This window comes from Oryctolagus cuniculus, chromosome 11 (assembly GCF_051225735.1).
Source record: "Oryctolagus cuniculus isolate XC-2025 breed Fujian yellow rabbit chromosome 11, ASM5122573v1, whole genome shotgun sequence".
Classification (NCBI taxonomy): domain Eukaryota; kingdom Metazoa; phylum Chordata; class Mammalia; order Lagomorpha; family Leporidae; genus Oryctolagus; species Oryctolagus cuniculus.
This window is the reverse complement of record NC_142877.1, coordinates 100,158,154-100,177,103: the sequence shown is the minus strand read 5'-3', so window position 1 is coordinate 100,177,103 and position 18,950 is coordinate 100,158,154. Positions and strand designations below refer to the sequence as shown.

General features: G+C 45.0%; 1 long non-coding RNA gene across 1 annotated transcript in view; it reads right to left on the bottom strand.

The window, feature by feature from the left end:
- The window catches only part of LOC149123588 (uncharacterized), a 168,839-nt gene extending 152,682 nt beyond the window's left edge, over positions 1 to 16,157 (bottom strand). Inside the window, exon 1 of the long non-coding RNA XR_016216252.1 lies at positions 15,329 to 16,157. This is a non-coding gene — a long non-coding RNA (uncharacterized LOC149123588). The remainder of the gene's footprint in view (positions 1 to 15,328) is intronic.
- Between the last annotated feature and the right edge of the window lie 2,793 nt (positions 16,158 to 18,950).

The window sequence follows — 18,950 nt, the reverse complement described above, 5'->3', positions numbered from 1 at the left end:
CTTGATAGTCCTACAGCATCTTACCTTACAAGTTCTCTTGGATTCAACTTTACTGCTCTGTTTTCACAGTTGTCACCAGATTATCATTACCCTGAATCAAGATCAAAGCCATGGCTACTTCTTTCATTCCAAATATTACTTTTTTAGAGATTTTATTTATTTATTTTAGAGGTAGAGTTACAGCCAGTGAAGGGAGAGACAGAGGTCTTCCTTCCGTTGGTTCACTCCCCAAATGGCTGCAACGACCAGAGCTGCATTGATCCGAAGCCAGGAGCTGGGAGCCTCCTCCTGGTCTCCCACACGGGTGCAGGGGCCCAAGGGCTTGGGCCATCCTCTACTGTTTCCCAGGCCATAGCAGAGAGCTGGATCAGAAGAGGAGCAGCCGGGACTAGAACCAGTGCCCATATGGGATGCTGGTGCCGCAGGCGGGGGGTTAACCTACTGCGCCACGGCGCCGGCTCCCTCAAAATACTATTAACACCTCCTATGAGCTGAGCAATCTGCTGGACCTTACTGATACCAAAGGTGAAACTCCACCTTCCAGGAGCTCTGCCAAGGACACAAACAGATCAGAAATAGACAAGTGCAACCAAGTGTAATGTAGTGATGCAGCACAGTTGCTTTGGTGGCTGGGGACATCCCCAGTTCATCTTCCTGTCTCCATATCTCCAAACCTCCTTTATTTCATAATTATCCTAATTACTGGAGGAAGAGTAATAATAGTAGCAATTCCTCTCTGCTCAATTTCAGACTCTGGCATCGTGCAGAATACATGAGATGCATGTCAACTTTCAGCTCTCCTCCCTAAAAAACTGTCACCACAGAAAGCCTACTTAACCACTCTGAGCTTCAGGTTCCTCAGCAGTAAAATGAGAAGAATACAATATCTCCTGCTGAGTGGTTGTAGGGATAAACCCAACGGGGAATGTGCAAATACACTGCCAACTAAAAAATACAACACAACGGTTGTATGGGATGTTCGTTCTCTCTCTCTCTCTCTCTCTCTCTCTCTCTCTCGCCTTTTGTCCTTGTTGAAATGAATCCATCCTTCAAGATTAACAGCAAAGTCTTTCGCGGATCCTTCAATTTCCAGGCACTTTTTCTGTTCCCTTGATCTCTCCTGTTATTTTTCTCAGTACCACATGTTTTGAGCTGTGATTATTTCAGAAGAGTGAAATTTAGTCTCTCAATTCAGACCCTGAACATTTTGAAGATATACTCTCATATTTCTCTAGTATCCTTACAGAACCTAAAGCTATTTGATGTCATTTAGAACATTCTCACATATTCATTGCTCATTGACCAGAGAATTCCACAGTCAGTGTTAGAATCCAATTATAGAAACATGATTTCAATGGCACTGCTATATATTTTATCTGGTAATTTGTTATAAAATTAAAATGGTTGCAATGAAAAGAATACCAATAATAGTGTGACATCAAATGAAGAATTAGAAGATCCAGATTTTAAGCTTTCTTGACTGCATTCCCCAAGTAGGTCTCTTAATATGGCCATAGACCTCAATCTTGTCATCTGCAAAATTAAGTCTCTACTACCAGTTAATTCTGAAAGCATCATGTATCAATATATTTTATGACAAAGCCTTTGGAATTCTATGATCTCTTAGAGATAAAGAAGTCAACATATTCAAGATACCATTATTACTATTTCTGCATTCGCCCAACTTACCTCAGGTATCACCAAAATCCACCAACCCTGGGGACAAGATGAAGTCCTGAATGCATACTACTTAATCTAATTCAATCAAAAACAGGTTTGGGATTCCATATACCCTGGAATTAGGGATAGAGGAGGAGATGCTGACATAACGAAGAAAGCTTCTAAATGTCACAAAGTTTCTTTTTCCCGTCTAAATTCCTTCTCATACACTCAATCGTCAAGCTTTAAAATGAGGAAGAAGAAGTTACTCTCAATGCCAGGAAAATTGATTCTGTTCTCATCATTTTCCTTGGACTTTATGATTAGCAGTTGGTAATCATAAATCAGAGTCAGAATACTGCCTTATATATTTTTAAGTTGCTTTTCTTTTAGAATTTAGGGTTTGGGCCGGCGCTGCGGCTCACTAGGCTAATCCTCCGCCTGCGGCGCTGTCACCCTGGGTTCTGGTCCCAGCTGGAGTGCCGGATTCTGTCCCGGTTGCTCCTCTTCCAGTCCAGCTCTCTGTTGTGGCCCAGGAAGGCAGTGGAGGATGGCCCAAGTGCTTGGGCCCTGCACCCGCATGGGAGACCAGAGGAAGCACCTGGCTCCTGGCTTCGGATCGGTGCAGCGCACCAGCAGTAGCAGCCATTTGTGGGGTGAACCAACGGAAGGAAGACCTTTCTCTCTCTCTCTCTCTCACTGTCTAACTCTACCTGTCAAAAAAAGAAAAATTTAGGGTTTGCTTACATTCTAGCCAATTCACTTTATTTATTTATTTTTTTAAAGATTTATTTGGGGCCGGCACTGTGGTGTAGTGGGTGAAGCCTCTGCCTGCTGTGCCAGCATCCCATATGGGTGCAGGTTGGAGTCTCAGCTGCTCCACTTCTGATCCAGCTCTCTTCTATGGCCTAGAAAAGCAGAACAAGATGGCCCAAGTCCTTGAGCCCCTGCACCCGTGTGGGAGACCCAGAAGAAGCTCCTACCTGCTGGCTTCAGATCAGCACAGCTCTGGCCGTTACTGCCTTCTGGGGAGTGAACCAGCAGATGGAAGACCTCTCTCTCTCTCTCTGCTTCTCCTTCTGTAGCTCTTTCAAATAAATCTCTTAAAAACAGATTTATTTATTAAAAAGATTTATTTATTTATTTGAAAGGCAGAGCTACAAAGGGAGAAGAAGAGAGAGAGAGAGAAAAAGAGAGGGAGGGAGAGAGAGAGGAAGAAAGAGAGGTCTTCCATCCTGATTCATTCCCCAAATGGCTGCAAGGGCTGGAGTCAGGCCAATCCGAAGCCAGGAGCCTGGAGCTTTTTTGAGGTCTCCCACATGAGTGCAAGGACCCAAGGACTTGGGCCACCTTCCACTGCTTTCCCAGGCCACAGCAGAGAGCTGGATCAGAAGAGGAGCAGCCAGGACTCAAACCAGGATGCTGGCACTCCAGGCGCAGGCTTCACCCACTATGCCACAGTGCCAGCCCCACCAATTCACCTTATTATTGCAACTCCAATTATACAACAAGAGTTGGTCTTAAAGAGAAATTGACTCCTATCATTATTAATGTAACATGATTTCTTAAGAGGGAAGGTAAGCAGTGGAACAAAAAGAGGATGTGACCTAAGGTCAGAGTGGTGAGCATTTGGCATAGGGATCAAGGTACCACTTGAGATGTCTGCCTCCCATATCAGAGTGTCAGGGTTCAAATCCTGGCTACGTGCTCTATTCCAGCCTTCTGCTGATATGCACCCTAGGCTCTCCTTCATATAAATATTTTTTCTAAAGCCTATGGAAAATGGAATATAAAAGGAAGTTTATTTTTAAAAAGATTCAGTGGAACCAGCACCGTGGCACAGTGGGTTAAGCTGCTGCCTACAGTGCCAGCATCTCATATGGGCACTTGTTCAAGTTCTGGCTGTTCCACTTCTGATACAGCATCCTGCTAATGCACTTGGGAAAACAACAGAACATGGTACAAGTACTTGGGCCCTTGTACCCACATGGGATACGTGGAAGAAGCTCTTGGCTTCCTGGCTTTGGCCTGGCCCAGCTCTGGCCATCGCAGCCATCCGAGGAGTGAACCAGTGGAAGGACAATCTCTCTTTCTGCCTCTCGCTCTCTAACTCCACCTTTCAAGTAAATGAGTAAGACTTTTTAAAAAAATAAAAAAGGATTCACAGCCGAAAAATCCCAGTTTGAACAACCCTTCACTCATCCTATAGACCATGGTCAAGTTATCTTCCCTAAGGTTCAGTTTTCTCCTTTTTAAAATAAAGAGAACAAAATTTGCCTCGTAAGACTAAGAGTTAGAACGAAAGTAGTCACATTATCCATAATGGTATTTTCTTTTTTAAAAAAAGATTATTTATTTGAAAGGCAGACTTACAGAGAGACAAAGAAGGGAGGGAAGGAGTGGGGAAACAGAGAAAGAGCGTGAAAGTGGGAGAGAGAAAGAGAATCTTCCGTCTGTTGATTCACCCCCCAAATGGCCACAATGGCTAGGGCTGGGCATTAGCAAATCAAGGAGCCAGGAGCTTCATCCAGGTCTCCCATGTGGGTGCAGGGGCCCAATCACCTTTTACTGCTTTCCCAGGCACATTAGTAGGGAGCTGAATGGGAAGTGTAGCAGCAGGGACTCAAACCAGTGTCCATATGGGATGCTGGTGTTACAGGCAATGGCTTAACCTGCTGTACCACCACACTGGACCCAATCACAGTATTTTCTCTGAATGAGTACACAATAAATTTTAAATGCCTAGAATCCATGCTAACAATTTATAGCAAATCATATTTAATCCAGTTCTCTTACTTCAATTAGCTTGGACCTCAAATCAAGGGTTGAAGGATGGAGGGAGAAGAGAAGTGATTAGAATATCCAGCGAAGGGGGCAGAAGAGAAGGAGCAAAAGGCACGTTCAAAATCACCATTGTGGGCCGGCGCCGCGGCTCACTAGGCTAATCCTCCGCCTGCGGCGCCGGCACACCGGGTTCTAGTCCCAGTTGGGGCGCCGGATTCTGTCCCGGTTGCCCCTCTTCCAGGCCAGCTCTCTGCTGTGGTCAGGGAGTGCAGTGGAGGATGGCCCAGGTGCTTGGGCCCTGCACCCCATGGGAGACCAGGAAAAGCACCTGGCTCCTGGCTCCTGCCATCGGATCAGTGCCGTGCGCCGGCCGCAGTGTGCAGGCCGCGGCGGCCATTGGAGGGTGAATCAATTGCAAAGGAAGACCTTTCTCTCTGTCTCTCTCTCTCACTGTCCACTCTGCCTGTCCAAAAAAAAAAAATCACCATTGTTTTTCATTAGTGGGGTTATTTACAAAATCACCATTGGATTATTGGGGTTATTTAGGACACGAGGTTTCTGGGTTCTCTATTGTTGTTACGGAATATCTTTCTGGTAGTTGAGAATCTGTTTCAGGTGAGTTGTGCTTTTTGTCATTTTTATCACTGTTGTTTCAATGAATGCAGCATTGATCACTGTCACCCTAGAACAACGTCCAAGCAGATGTACTTTTAACAAACAGCCTTAACAGCGCCTACAGATTTCCTGGCTGCTCTGTGCTCCTGCTGCTGCTTACAATGCTAGAGTTCATCAAGGTGAAGAGTGCCCACAGCACACTTCTGGCATCTGAAGATCTCATTTGACAGCATGAACAGCCGTGAACTGAACACCCAGCAAACAACAGTGATAGGAGTATCTCTCCTGGTTTTGAGAGGCCATAGGATACAATAAAAAGAGATGTGGGCTCAGAATTCACAACAGCCGGTCCCACCCCTGATTCTACATTAGATTCGTTCTGTGACCTTGAGTATTTTATTAAAGCTCTTTGGCACTGAGCAGTGTCTGTAAAATTGGGGCAGTATCATTGTGATACAGCTTCAACTTGCAGTTCAGTGGCGTGGCGTTGCTATTACAATCTAGTGAGCAACAACAATGGAATGGAAGCTGCGCTGAATACCAAACACGTCTTTGGCTGACAAACTGAGCTGGCTGGACACAAATCCAGAGGAAAGATAGACAAATAAACTCGGTGGAATTACCATGGATTACCAAGCATATTACAAACAGTTACAGATAAACTAGTGTAATGATAATGATGAAGCAGCAGGAATTCCGTGCCCAGGTTGAAATGGAAGGGCAGGGAGATTGGGAGCTAGAGCTTGCTTCTATGTCAACATTCAAAGCTACAATTTCGGTGCTTCTGTTGGATATAACAATCAGTTCATTTGTATTTTCCTGTCTGATTGGCCCAATTTGGGCTGTGACACATGCTTTTGGTTGTACTAGAAGGTACAATCCCTGCTAACAAAAGTCACATAAGCAAGCCACCCTCAGCTCTGGCTCTTATCAGCTGCAAACATGGGGGCCAGTAATAAGGAAAGAGAGTAGTCCTGTATCTGTTTATAGATTCCATGGCCTGTAGCCCAGAGAAACACGTGGACACTTTATTGTCAGAGCTACTTCCTCCTGATAAACGGTAGACAGACTATGTGTATGAAAAAGAAATCAAAGTTACTGCAGTAGACTGGGATGGCTTGTGGAAGGAATGTTGAGTAGCAGCCTGTGCAGGATGGAGAAGGCACATAGACAGATCAAGGGATAGTGGAGAATTTTATCACTGTCTCCTAAAGGAGGAAAGCAAAGTCCCAACTGTGAGCAAGGTACAAAGCCAGGATTAGGTTTGAGACTCAGGGTATAGAACACAATCCAACGCCAGGCATTGGTGAAATGCTCCAGTGGAGGGTTATCCAAAGTGTGGCCCACACATCATGTTATCAGCCCATAGCAGCACAAGTACAGCCATTGAGAGAAAATATTGAAAAAAACTTCTATAGTAGTTTGAGTGATTATATATCTATTTAATCTAATACTAAAAAAATTAAGCTTATATTTTAGATATTTTTAAACTTCATTTTTCAAGCATTTCATTTTTATTACACTTTACAAATATATGTGACAGGTCCATTCATTTTTGTTATACTTTACAAATACACTGGTTTATGACAGATTTAGAAATTCAATTTTTTACCACCTATACTACATTGAGAAGAAATAGCCTAGTTTACAACTCACATTAATTTCCATAAGTTAAAGGGCCTTACAAATACATACTCATCCAGGACCAGGATGCACATGATCTAAAGGAACCTCATTAAGTATCTCTTTAGCACCAAACAGCACGTCCATAGGAAAGGAAGCAAGTTTAGTGTGGGTAGTGTGGATAGATAGTGTTGGTAGAGAAATCAATACGAATGAACAGCATGTGTTACCAAAGAGTAGGTATACACCCAAAGGACATATCAGTCTATATTTCATCAGGAGACAGAAATCCCAAGGTAATTCAAACAGGACAAGTTCATATGAAGAGCTATTAAGCTATGATAATCAAGAGTACTGTAAAGGGAGGCACCTTGTGTTGAGGGAGTGTTCCCACAGCTGGGGATCAGATCTCCTTGGAAATAGTGAATGGCTTGGAAGTTTGTGGGGTTCCCTGGGCCTAACTTGGCTCACAGTTGTAAAGCAAGGATGAAATAACCCTCCTGGAGGCAGTGGAGTCACTGTAGAGGTAGGAAGGTGGAGCATCACCCCAGACACAGGCATGAAGCCTCCAGTAGGCAGTAACTCCTTGGGACAGCCATGGCCAGGTGGTCACCAATTCCAAGACTGGGTTTTGGTGTGGCCAACAAACTGTACATTATGGGCACAGAGCTGTGGGGGACTGAATTGTACCAGATATCGTCTTCCCATGCCATCCCCATCCCTTTACTGATGACCTTGATCAACAGCAAGAAGGAAAGTGGAAAAGCCCCCTCTTCCTCCAATGTCCCTCCAAGGCCCTCTACTGGAAAATGTTATCATGATGCTTGGTGCCATTATTGTAGACCTGGAACTGAAAGTGGAATTTGGAGCTGACAGCCCATACATAGATAACTGGCACAGGGCTAGAAAAATTAAAAATATCATAACTGGAGCTGTCAAAAATGAATTCAAGAGGCAGTGCACTGTCCAAAAGAGATAATTGTTCAGGGGTTTTAATTTTTAATTAAGTACCTCCTAGGTGTAGGGTATTCAATCACTGGGACTACAAACTGGGACACACAACATTTGAGTGCTCACCTCTTGATAGATGGTCATTGCAGAGTCCATGCACAACCATCCTTCACTTTTTAAAAAAAAAAACTCACATCAACATGTGAAACTGACAACATACAATAATGGCTTTGGAGTTGGACAAATGTGGATTAGATTCAGGTCTTGGCACTTTCAAGTGGTATAATTTTGGGCAAGCAACTTACCTTCTCTGATTGTCACTTTTCTTAAGTGGAAATAGGATTAATAATGCCCACATTGATCACACTGATGGCTAGTTGCAAGGGTTAGAAGCAATATATAAAATACCAGGAACAGTATCTGAAAATTAGTAGGTACTCAATAAATGGTAGCTATCAAGGGTAACTGTCAGTTCTAACAAATAGGGAGACAAATTATCTGAGTTAAGATGTGACCTTGACACTGGAAGAAAAGAGTGTTCTGTTCTAAAAGAAGCAAAGATACAAATAAAATATTAGGAATAAAGCTAACATGGTGCCCTCAATTTTAGTCTAACTGAAAACTGCATTTACCAAGAGCACATATCTACCTTGCAGAATGCATCATTGACACTAGTACCTCACCTCTCATTGCATTTACTTTCTAGCCATGGCCTCATGGTATATAGAACTTACACCCCTGACCTTTGAATTTGGGGCTAACCATGTGACTTTCTTTGCCCTATCAAAAGTTTGCAGTGTGCCAGCGCCATGGCTCACTTGGCTAATCCTCTGCCTATGGCACAGGCACACCGGGTTCTAGTCCTGGTTGGGGTGCCGGGTACTAGTCCCGGTTGCTCCTGTTCCAGTCCAGTTCTCTGCTGTGGCCCAAGTGCTTGGGTCTCTGCACCCGCATGGGAGACTGGGAGGAAGCACTTGGCTCCTGGCTTTGGATCAGTGCAGCACAGGCCGTAGCAGCCATTAGGGGAGTGAACCAACCAAAGGAAGACCTTTCTCTGTCTCTCTCTCACCGTCTATGACTCTCTCTCTGTCTCTCTCTCTTACTGTCTAACTCTGCCTGGCAAAAAGTTAAAAAAATAAAAAAAAGTTGGCAGTGTGACACATCTTCGAATGGAGCTTAACAGGTTTCTGCATGTTTGACCATATCTGCTTGTATTTAGGTTGTCTCCATGAGAAGAATATGCTTGATGAGCCCACAGATACCAGGAGGAAGATAAGAGATTTGTGAACCAGAGATAAATAGTCAACCTGCAAACTCAGATGTGACACAGTGACTATTATTGTAAACCATTGAGTTTGGGAGCTGTTTGTTATATGCCAATAACCAACCAATACACCTGTTAACTCATGAGAGACTGATGAATTCTTGCTTTGGGCAGAAGATGTGACCACATGACTTCAAGTTCACTTCCAACTCCAGTATTCTATAATTTTCCTTTTTCCTTAGTGCATCTCTTAGCCCAGCTAAGTTATATAAATAGATAATCTCATATCTCTACTCTGGAAAAGCTTGCATTCCAGTGATACAGACTCGGGGTCAGGAAGCTTTTCAGTAAAGAGCCTGAGAGGGAATATTTCACCTTAATGGGCCAGAAAGTCTATCACAACTGCTGAATGCTGGATACACAAAATCCAGCTAAAGACAACAAAAAAACAAATGGGCACATCTAGGTTGCAATAAAACTTTTTTTAACAAAAACAAGCAGGAAGTCAAATTTGTCTTGAGAGGGTTTTTTTTTTAAGATTTATTTTATTTATTTCAAATACATAGTTACAGAGAAAGGTCTTCCATCTGCTGGTTCACTCCCCAGATGGCCGCAATGGCTGGAGCTATACCCATCTGAAGCCAGGAGCCAGGAGCTTCTTCCAGGTCTCCCATGTGAGTGCAGGGGCCCAAGGACTTGGGCCATCTCTATTGCTATCCCAGGCCATAGCAGAGAGATGGATCAGAAGAGGAGCAGCCAGGACTAGAACTGGCGCCCATATGGGATGCCAGCACTTCAGGCAGGACTTTAACTCACTGAGCCACAGTGCCGGCCCCTGTCTTGAGAGTTAAAGTGTATAATCTACTGGTATAGACAACATTAATATCCAGGAAGCAACTGGAGAACAATGCATGATGCAATAATTAGCTACATTTTGTTTAACATTTAGAACCACAAAATATTAACTCCCTTAGTCCTCATCATAGCTCAGTGGGTCTTATTACCTACATTTTACAAATAGGGAAACTAAGGCACAAAGAGGTTAAGTTAGTTGCTCCAATCACATACCTAGAAAGTAGATGAGCTGAGATTTTAAGTCTGTAAATCAGGATCCAGAATCCTCTGTTTTAACTACCATGTGAAGGTGCCCGTGATTGTAAAACACACAAGGGATCAGGGCAAGCATCTGTCACAGCAGTTAAGGTGCTGCATGGAAGGCTCACATCCCATATCAGATTGTCTGGGTCTGAGTACTAGGTCTGGCAGCTGATTCCAGCTTCCTGCTAATGTACACCCTTGGGAGACAGTAGAGATGATTCAAGTTGTTGGGTCCCAACGACCTACATACAAGATCCAGATTTAGTTCCTGGCTTTTATGGACCAGGTCCAACTTTCGTGAGTTAAAACAGCAAACAGAAGATCTGTCTAGAAATCTCTCTGCCTTTTGAATAAATGAAAAAAAAATTTAAAAAGAATGCATTGCAGTGTTCAAAAAAGTATAGAACATGAGGAAAAATTATGCATGGATTTTAAAGATTTTTTGCATTAAAATAAATTTATCTTTTAATTCTATGCCCCATGAACTTTTAGACATACCCTCCCAGCTAACATTTACTGGGAACTTACTACCTGTCAGACATCACGCAGAAAACTTTATATCCTTACTCTCTTTCACCTTCATTACATGTCCATGAAACCAATATTGCAGCTATCATCTCCCTTTTGGAGACAAGGACATTGAACTTGGAGAGGTTAATTATCTTGTCCAAGGTTGCATAATCAGTAGGCAGTTTTGCTTCCAGAGCTTCTGCTTATAGACCTTGTGGTCGCAGACATCCAGTACCTCTGTTTGCACAGGTAGAGTTAGAACAGGATGAGTACAGTGGTCAGAAACAAAGAAGGCTTCAGGGGAGAGGGGAAGCCAAGGCTGAATTCTAAAGATGGGTAGGATTTAATAAGCAATGGAGACAGAGCAGGATGTGTCTTATTTGGTACACAAGGTTTCTGCTGTTTTTGTTCTGCAACCTTAAAACACTTAGAGATTTCACACAGAATCTGGATTCCCAGCTTCTACCAATGCAGAATATATGCCAACACTGGGCCACACTGTGGCACGGTGGCATCCAATCACAAGGGCCCCACAGTCACTGTGTTCTCTGTATACGCAGAGTGTCCTCCCCAACTTGTCGTGTTCCTCACCACTCCCTACTATCTCACACCCATCTGTGGAGGCAGAGATTCCCAAGGTGGGGAGAAGGCAGGAAGAAATGCATAAGGCTGAGATGTCTGTGGCATGTGTTGGGGGTGTATATCCATGCATACAATGTGCAGTCTCTAGAAGCAAAAAGTGGGAGAGTAGGACTGAGGGATGGCACCATCCAGCGCAGAACACAGGCGCTTGTGGGAGTCCAGTATGGTCATGAAGGAAGGCTGGTGAAGGCTGACTGCCCTCAGGAGTTGTGGCCCTGGGGATATGGCATTTTGAGAGCTGAGCTGTGTAACAAAAATCCCACAGGGGAGACTCTCTGGGGAGGACCTTGGGAAGACATCATAATGAGCCACAGGGGAAGCAAGAAAAGCTGGAGACCATGCATGAGACCATGTTCCTGCCAGATTCAGCCAAGAAATATTTAGCCCCTTGTCTGGCTTTACTCACTTAAGTAGTCTCTGGTATAGTAAACCAACTTTGAAAAGGGCGATGCTTAGATCAAAGGGCCGACATAGAAGAGATGAATCCTGCCTGCTTGCCAGATGTGTTAGAGTAAACAGGGGAGGGCTTGCACAGGGAGATGTCATGAAAGGAGTCAGCAAGAACGGCACCCAGCCAGGGCCATTTCTTTCCTCTCCTTTTCCTTCTACATAGTCTGCATCTATTCACCCACTCCTTGTCAGTTCCCATACAACGGGGCATGCAAAGTTTGCATAGAGCCCGGCACATAGTTGCTGCTCAATAAATCTCAGTCTGAATTGAGACAGACATTTCCATTTGCCCATCTGTATTTTGGTGTGGGCTGCGAGATGAACTTCTGCCCAAACAGCTTCAACACTTTGAGGCTTTTACTGCAGCCCAGGAGGAAGCAGGCCACTAATGAGGAGAAACTGTGGCGAGGGAAAGAGGATGAAAGAGTAACACACATTTTTATTTCTACACGAAATAATTGCCTAGAAATTGCATAAAACTTTCTCAAGTTGAAAAAGACTACTTCAAATTACTTCTAAAGTACATGATCTATGGTGCACATTTTTACCAAGTTGAGACATTTGACACAGTAAGTAGAATCACAACCGAAGTCAGTATACAATTTCCGTTGTAGATTTCTTTTCATCAGTGAGTTTCAGAGAGTTGATGTCAGTATGACGTCAGTATGAGTTGTAATACTCACTGTCCTATCCAAAGCATCTTAAATTATGGGGACATGAATTGTTTTGTCTGTATGATTTTTTTTTTTTATAAATGGAGCAGTGTGATATTAACCTAAAATGTCAAGGATTTTAAAACTAACTCTACCAAGCACTGAGACTTTGGGAAACTCAGTCTCTGAGGCTCAGCTTCTCCCTCTAAGAGAAAAGGAATTTGATGAGAGCAGTGGTTTCCAAATCTGGCTGAATATCAGAGTATCCTGGAAAAGCTTTTAGAAACAGATTCCTGGACTCCTAAGTCTCTTACTCAGCATATCAAGAAATAGAGCCTACATCAAGCCCTTAACAAAAAGCCTCAACATCTTATTGACATATGTCAAGTATTAGGTCACAGGCTTAAAAACTCCATGGACATGAGCAGATCTTTGCTCAGATTGCCTATTGAGAACTGGGCCCTCCGGGGCTGAGCCCCATGTGTGTCTCATCCTGCTCCAAGGGTCAGCATGCTGGATCAGGAATGTTTTCTCATGGCAATCTCAGAGATGCAAAAGAATCAGCTTTGCTTCCCAAGCTCATTTCATACCTGTACTACACTACGTCTGCTAATATCCAATTGGCCAAAACGAAGCGCAGAATAATGCCAGAGGCAGTATGTTATTCCCATGGAAGTTAGTAGGAAGAATAACCCAAGGTACCACAGGATGGCGAGAAAGTGTAATTTTCTTTAACCACTTGGTGACTTGGATACACAGCCAAGAATGAATGATGTAGAGCATTTTCAACTTCTAACACTGTAAGATGCTTTAAATTAATAAAGAGAAATTTAAATCAGATTGAGGAGAGGTAATCAGGCAAAATTAAGACTTATCACCCAGAAGCAAAAGCCATTATTGAGGGCACAACAAGAGGAGGGGCCAGCAGGCTGGGGAAAACACGAACAAGAATAACCTTTCCTGAATGTGTGCTCTTCTAAGACTTCCTTTTGTCTTGGAACAAAAACCTGGCTAGGCTGGTGTTATACTTCTCATCCTTTCTTCTTTAGACAAATAAATGGCACCAAAAATGGAATTCTCTCACCTAAGATGGCACAGCTCCTCCACGGCAATGCTGGACTTCTAGCCTTGGGCTCCAGTGTCCCTGCCCTTCACTGCTCTGCCAACTGCCTTAGCACGGCTTCCAGCTCAGAGCGCAGAGTCCCACCTCACAAACCAGGATGCTGGGCACCGTGATCGTGTCCCAGAGCCCTCAACACCACTGTCTCCCATGGAAGTATTTGTTTTCTCTCTTGTGGCACTTATTCAGTTTTATAACATGGTTACTTCCCACCTGAGGGTGACTGGGCAAGTTTCTTTTTTTTTTTTTTTAACTTTTATTTAATGAATATAAATTTCCAAAGTACAGCTTATGGATTACAATGGCTTCCCCCCCATAACGTCCCTCCCACCCGCAACCCTCCCCTTTCCCACTCCCTCTCCCCTTCCATTCACATCAAGATTCTTAATCCATCTGTGCCTCAGTTTTCTCATCTAAGTGGGCATAAAAAGAACCTGCCTCATAGGGTTTCTCTCAGGAGTAAAATGAGTCACTATTTGTATGGGGGAACTTCAAAAATTTCATGGGACAATAGAGTTAAAACATGAGTTTATTTTAGTGCAGAAATCTTTTTTTTTTTTAATTTTTGACAGGCAGAGTGGACAGTGAGTGAGAGAGACAGAGAGAGAAAGGTCTTCCTTTGCCGTTGGTTCACCCTCCAGTGGCCGCCGCTGCAGCCGGTGCACCACGCTGATCCGATGGCAGGAGCCAGGATCCAGGTGCTTTTCCTGGTCTCCCATGGGGTGCAGGGCCCAAGCACCTGGGCCATCCTCCACTGCACTCCCTGGCCATAGCAGAGAGCTGGCCTGGAAGAGGGGCAACCGGGACAGAATCCGGCGCCCCAACCGGGTCTAGAACCCGGTGTGCCGGCACCGCAAGGTGGAGAATTAGCCTATTGAGCCACGGCGCCGGCTAGAAATCTTTTTTTTTTCTTTGAAATCCTGAATAGCTTTTCATAACATACAGTTTCCATGAACTGTTTGAAGATCCCTCCTATTGTACCAGTGCTTGAAGTCCAACATGTGATATCAATTAGTGTTTGTTAAATAAATAACACTCATTTGCATGCATATCCTTATATAGCAAAGTGTGTTCCATAAACCTTATCCCATATACAAGAAATTAGAAACAGAGTAGATTCCAACAATCTGTGTTTTAGCAAGTACTCCAGGTGATTCTAATGCATGGTAAAGTATTTCAAGCCTCTTTCTATCCTCTGGCTCAGAATTAACAGCTTTGGACATTTATTGAGATTTCCAATGCATGAGACACGATTCAAGACATTCTGATTCTCTCAAGTGCACAGTAAGGCAAGTGTAATTTTATTCCCAATTTGCAAATGAGGAAATTGGGGAACAGAGTAACAGGAAACTGGCAGATATGAGATTAGAACCCACACTCTTCAACCTCACATGGTACAGCTGAACGAAGGCTGCTGGACCAATCAGAAACAACCATACCCACAAATCTCTGCCTTGGCACACACACCTGCCACCCAGGACCATCCATCCCCCACAAGGGAAGCTAAGAACAGAGAGCAGTTCCTCTTCTAAAAATCAGAAATCCCCACAGGGTCTCTGCTGAGGCTGCAGTTTCTCTCATGCTGCTCTCTGGAGCCCACCTGCCAAGGCCTCCCCAAATGTGCCTGATCCTTCCCTCCATGCTGCCCCACTAGGCCCGGCCTCTCTTTGCCACCTGCAACTTGCCCATTTCTTTGGTCACCCCAAAGCCTGAGCTCCCTCCCAAGCCCCTCCTGCTCCCTGACTCTCTGACTTCTTGCCCAGCCAGCCCCATACATGCCCAGAAAACGGTTTCCCAACTTCTGAGAAACACAGCACACTCCGAAATGTTCTAAGTTTCTTAAGCGACACCCAGGGCTGGTACATTTGACTAATTTTTAAAGCACATTATCAATTTCACTTGGATTTGTTTCTTAAAACACAGGAAATGAAATATGCTGGTTTATGGCCAAGACCCTACCTGAAGGACAGCCGTCAAATCTCCGCCTGTGCCTCTCTGCAGGACCGGTTTCGGAAGCATCACCTTCCACCTCCACTGACTGTTATCTGCGAGCCATTTCAGCTCTTGCTAGATTCTGAGCTCTTTGATCAGAGCAGCACACGTGGTTATTTGTTATGCATCCTCACCAAAGCCAGGTGTGGGATGGATAATAGTAAATGAAACTTTAATCACACCTGGGAGAAGGGCCAGCTAGGTTTGCAAAACCAGCAGAAAAGAGCTTGGGCACAAAACGGGTGCCACCTGCCTTCTCCTGGGCCTCAGACGGAGTGAGGCAGACAGACAGACAATGGTTGTCTGCATGTGCTGTCAGGAAGGGCTCTGGGACTCTGGGGAAACCCCAGGGGAGAGAGCAGCTGCCTTTGTTTCCTTGCAGGCAGAGACTAGTAAGGAGCAGTGGTGGAGAGGGGAGCCAGGAGTCAGGAGCCAGGAGAACAACTGCAAGAAACGCATTCCCTGGTGTTCTAATGAGACAATTAGAGCTGCCAGTTGGAGACCATCAGAGCAGGAGGGGCCCTGAAGATCCCCTTGCTCAGCCTCCTCATTTTCCAGAAGAGGTAACCAAGGCCCAGCAGGGAGAGTGACGTACCGAGAAGTCACAGTGCTGGGACTAGAACCCAGATCTCCAGAGACCTCAATGCTCTGCCTCTTCCAGAATCAAGGCCCACCTAGCCGAGGGCACATGTTTGAGGTCAGGAGAAGGAACAGCATTTTCACTCTCCAGCAGCCTGGGTGGGAACGGCTGTTAGAAAGCACAGTCCAGGTTCAGGAAGCCTGCAGCTGAAAAAGAATCCCAGGGTGGGGGTGGGGAAGGGCACAGGAGGAAATGAGGGGAGAGAAGAAGGGGGAGGCATCTCAGACCCAGGTAGCTGTGACGTCTCCCTGCTGTCTTTAGAAGCCTATCCTCAGGTTCCCAGGGGATCCTACAAGTCAGGAGAGGCCCCCAGAGGCCTAAAATTTGGAACTGCAAAGGGCCTCCCAGGCTTGGAGGCCTCCAAGTCCCACAGTGTCTCCTTGGTACTTGACAAGCTCAATAAATCTTCAAACAAAGGGTGGAAGAAAGATGCTAAAGAATGTGCCCAGGCTTGGCCCAACCCTTGCAGCTCCCACAGTCATGGAGCAACCAGCAGTGCCCTCCCCATCGGCCAGCAACCCTCCCTCCCCTCACACTTGTCTTCCTGAATTGCCTCTTTGTCTCCCAGAGCAGCCTCAGGAATTTGCATCTTTGCTGTTTGTCCTTTAAAAAAATAACAGAAAACCCAGCAGAGTGGAGCCTGCCCAAGCAGAGCTTCTGCCAACAAAAGCAGAGCACAGTAGTCAACTTGACACTTGTCCCTTCCCAGTCCCTCACATGCGCTAAAAAGCAGATTTTAGCAAATACGATGCAGAGTGGAGTGTGAGGGAGGGATTAAAGAACAGGTGCCGATCTTCTGGCTGTGCACAGTATACTAACATTTCTGTGCAGAAATCATGGAACCTCATGGTGGGTTCCCTTGCCCTCCTTTCCTAGCCTTTAAAGGGGCCAAGGGGGTGAAAACTGGATTTCTTAGGAATCACACATTTTATCACAATTAATTCTTCAGCAGCCCAACATCCTCATGTAACGATGGGGCTGCTGTGTATCTGAGAGGTTAAGTAAGTCATTCAAGGACAAATTGTGTGTACTGGAGATGCAATACCCATATGCAGGGCAGGCTGTGTGCACAGAGGGTTAAGCCACCACACGGGACACCTGCATCCCATATTGGAGTGCCTGGTTTGAGTCCTGACTGCTCAGCTTCTGATCCAGCTTCTTACTGATACATGTGATGAGCCAGTGGGTGATGGCTCAAATACTTCGGTGCCTGCCACCCATTTGGGAGAACCAGATGAAGTTCCTGACTCCTGCCTTTGGCTTGGTCCAGACCTGGCCTGTGGCAATCATCTGAGGAGTTCCCAGTTCCTTCTCTCTCTCTCTCTCTCTCTCTCTCTCTCTCTCTCTCACTCTGCCTTTCAAGTAGGTTAAATTAAATAAACATTAAGGAAAAGTAATACCCATACACTTTTCCATACACCTGTTGGCCTTCTGGCTTTTTAAAGGTGCTTTATTTTGGGAAATACAGCAAATACTGTCATGCAGAAGCCCTATCATTAAAAAGAGGTGCCAAAAGAAACTCCTCTGTTTATCTTTTTTAGGTAACACACCCTCCAGCTCTTTCTGTTGTCACCTGTTTCTGCTCATTCTCCATCGTTCACAGACGGGAGTGGCTCTGTGGTTCCCTTTTGTGATTGGACCCCTCGGGCACAGGGATGAGGAGCACGTGGGAGTGCAGGAGCCCTCGGAGGGTGGGGAAGAAAATGTGCACCTGAAGTGGGAGCTGGCATGCAAGTGGGCAGCTCACTGGCCTGTGAGAACACATGAAACATTACTAACAGCAGTAGTATCTCCTCCAGGCTCTCAAGCACCAACAAATAATCTTAGACAGAACATAAAGTGGGCAATCCAGACTTCAGGGGGGCGCAGGTGGAATCAGGTTTCCTCCTGACAACAAATAGTGCTGAGCCCCATTGCCCAGGCCACTGGCACCTGGGCATCACCTTTATCTCCTCTTTCTGTGCAGTGTATCTGCAGTCATACTTGGCAGCAAGAACACATGCCAAGAGCATGATGGTGTATGGCCATGGAACAAGGTCATAAGCCTCAGTCATCTTAGTTCCTTGCCTGAAAGCAGATACAATTCCATTTCCCCTTTACCCCTGCCTTCTTTCAAGAGACCAGCTCAGCCCCACGCCCTCTGATGTTCCCCACCTCACCCCCTGCAATCTTTTCAAGATTTGAAAGCCTGTGGTAAACATGTAAGAATAAACTTACCTTTACCCACTGCCCCCCACCACCACCTCCAACCCTTAGCCCACCCTAAGCTATGTAAGACCCAGCCCGCTGGAGGACTGTGCTCTCCGCCATGTGTTCGGCGTGTGTGCACGCCGGCAGTTGGCCACACCTGTGTTTTATATTCGTATCCCCTCTCCGCTCTGTTCTGCTCCCCTTTTCCTTACAGCTGGGACTTCCACATGCTGAAAGAACGAAATAGTGCTTTCTTGTGTGCACCCTCTTTCTTTGTCTCTCTGCCACCCAAATAAATCAATAAATCAATTTTTAAATGGACAGGCATTTGGTGTACTGTTTAAGATGTGCTTGGGGTGCCTACATCCCATATCACAGTGCCTGGGTCCAAATCCCAGCTTTGTTCCTTATTCTAGCTTCCTGCTAATGCACACTTTGGGAGGTAGCAGCTGCTTGGGTTCCTGCCACACAAGTGGGAGACCTGGATTGAATCTCAGCTGTTCCAAGCACTTGGAGAATGAACCAGTGGATAGAAAATCTCTGTGTCTCTCTCTCTCTTTCTGCCTTTCAAATAAAAAAAGTAAATAAAAACTTTCTTTAAATTGAAAAAAGGAAAGTATATATTTCAAATCTTTAAAAAGGAATGAAAAAAAAGAATGAGATGGCTAGCAGCCAGATGCCAAAACTTGCACTGGGCCATCACCAGGATTATTCTTCCCGTCTGTAGGGGATGGCAGAAGTTCTAAGCAAATCATCACA